The sequence below is a fragment of the Bactrocera latifrons genome, unplaced genomic scaffold, assembly GCF_001853355.1.
Source record: "Bactrocera latifrons isolate USDA-ARS-PBARC rearing strain unplaced genomic scaffold, ASM185335v1 scaffold_397, whole genome shotgun sequence".
NCBI classification, from domain to species: domain Eukaryota; kingdom Metazoa; phylum Arthropoda; class Insecta; order Diptera; family Tephritidae; genus Bactrocera; species Bactrocera latifrons.
The window spans coordinates 205,320-207,405 of NW_017537042.1; positions in this window are offsets into that span (position 1 = coordinate 205,320).

Below are 2,086 nucleotides of genomic sequence, written 5' to 3' on the forward strand. Positions count from 1 at the left end.
ACTACTTGCAAGCCGACAGTGCTCGCTGCGTAAGCACACAGTTTTATGCATACAGGCGGTTATCAGCAGGCCTAAGCAGCATCAACCTTCTCATCAATCTCAACCTCAACGGCAGGCTCATCAGCAGCCTCAGCGTTCTTTGTCTGCTTGAGTTGTTGTTTAGCGCTTGAATGYCGCGGCGGTTGTGTATCGTGTGAATCGCTTTTGTTTTCTACATATTTACCTATAAATAAGTAGCGCGCTACAACAACAACAACCAAATGCTATTTTACTTACTTGCCGCGATTCGGTGTGAATTTTGAGTGAAACAAGTAAGCCATACAACTACAACACAAATTACAATAACAAACAGCTACGGCGTAACAAATGAAATTGCGTATTAAATGCGTTGAGTGGGGATTATAAAAAGGTGAGAGCGGAGAATAATMTTGATTCTCATATATTATGTATGTATATTTAGTTATATTAGCAATTACAATGAAAATGTCAATATAACTTGATATTTTTGTTATCTATTAACAGTTATATTATTTTAAATTTTTTGAAATAGAACCACTTAACGGGTTACATGGGTTTTCTCTGGTAAAACACAGTCTGTTTTCAACAATTTTTTTCTCATATAATAATGAAATTCTGAAATTTTTATACAAAAACATTTAGAACTCGCCCATTGCGACGCCATACCCCAGTGAACTCTCGGAAACAAGATGCGTCCGCGTTGGCAGGATAACTCCTTACAGGATCAGCCAAAGTGAAAAAATAATTTAAATTAATTATAATATCAGTGAAAATTTCGCGACTTTTTTTTTTCTCAAGTAGTTTGAATCGAATAAAAATCATTCGCACAAGTCTTTAAGAATTGTATTTAAAGCCCTGTGTAAAATTTCATGAAGATCGGTTGAGTAGTTCTCGAGAAATCTTGCCAACCGACTTCAAAAACACAATTTTGAGAAAAACGTCTTTAAAGACGGTGCACTTAGCCTCACTAGCTTTGAGTGCACAAGTTCTCAAGGTTGAATCTCCGAAACTATTATACTAAAACAATCAAAAAAAAAAATTTTTTTTTTGTTAAACCGAATACCGTTATGGAAACAATTAAGTAAGTTTTGATAAAAATAAATTTTGAAATTAAAATCATTTTACAAAATATCTACATATTTATATGCACATACATATGTATGTGTGAAAATATATAAAAGTTACTCATACGCTATGACCTATTGTGGTACACCTTTACGTATGAGTAATAAAATATATTGTGATGGGTTCCCGTAATCAGAATCTTTATTACTATAGAATGATATACCTTATGGAGCACAAAAGCATCCAAGGCTTGTTTCTATCAATACACAACGACGTACAGTTTTTATTACTCATACGTCACAGTGTACCACAATTGGAGATGGCGTGTGAGTAACTTTTACTTTAACTTAACTTAGCTGATAAGTCTAAAAATTTAGCCTTATCACGTCTACCGAGTCGAAGAAAATTTCTCTCATTTACGAGACTAAGCTTACAGTCTTTTGGTTATCTTTTGTACTTCTGACGAGCTCAGGATATGTTTTCCAATGCAGAAGTAGTCATAATAGAGCTTTATGAGCATTAGTTCGTCTCTACTGATTTTTAAAGTATATAGAACTGATTATTTAAAGCCACAAAAGAGACGAATCTTTGAGGACCGAACTCTTGATTTAATTCCTTTTCCTCTCCTTCTTTTTTTTTTACTAAGAACGAGTAGAAGGTGACGGTCAAAAGTGCTCAGAGCAGACGTTTTTAAACTTCAGAATAAATCAAAATAAAACCCCAGAAATGTTTCTTAGTCTTACACAGTTTGAATAGCCAGTGTTGAATTAACAGTCCGTTCAATCCAATAAAACTACCAATTACCAAAAAAGACGTGAATTTTGATTTAGTCTTCGTTAAGAAAACTATTTTCTTTTTGAAAGCTATAGCTTGTTGCTATTAGTAGGAGTTCTGGTGTTTCTGGAGGTTGAACTGATAGTAAATAGCAAAGTTTCTAAATGAAAAGGAAATTTTGGGCGGTATACAAATAAAAAAGTTGAAACTACTGGCACTCTCTTTAGTT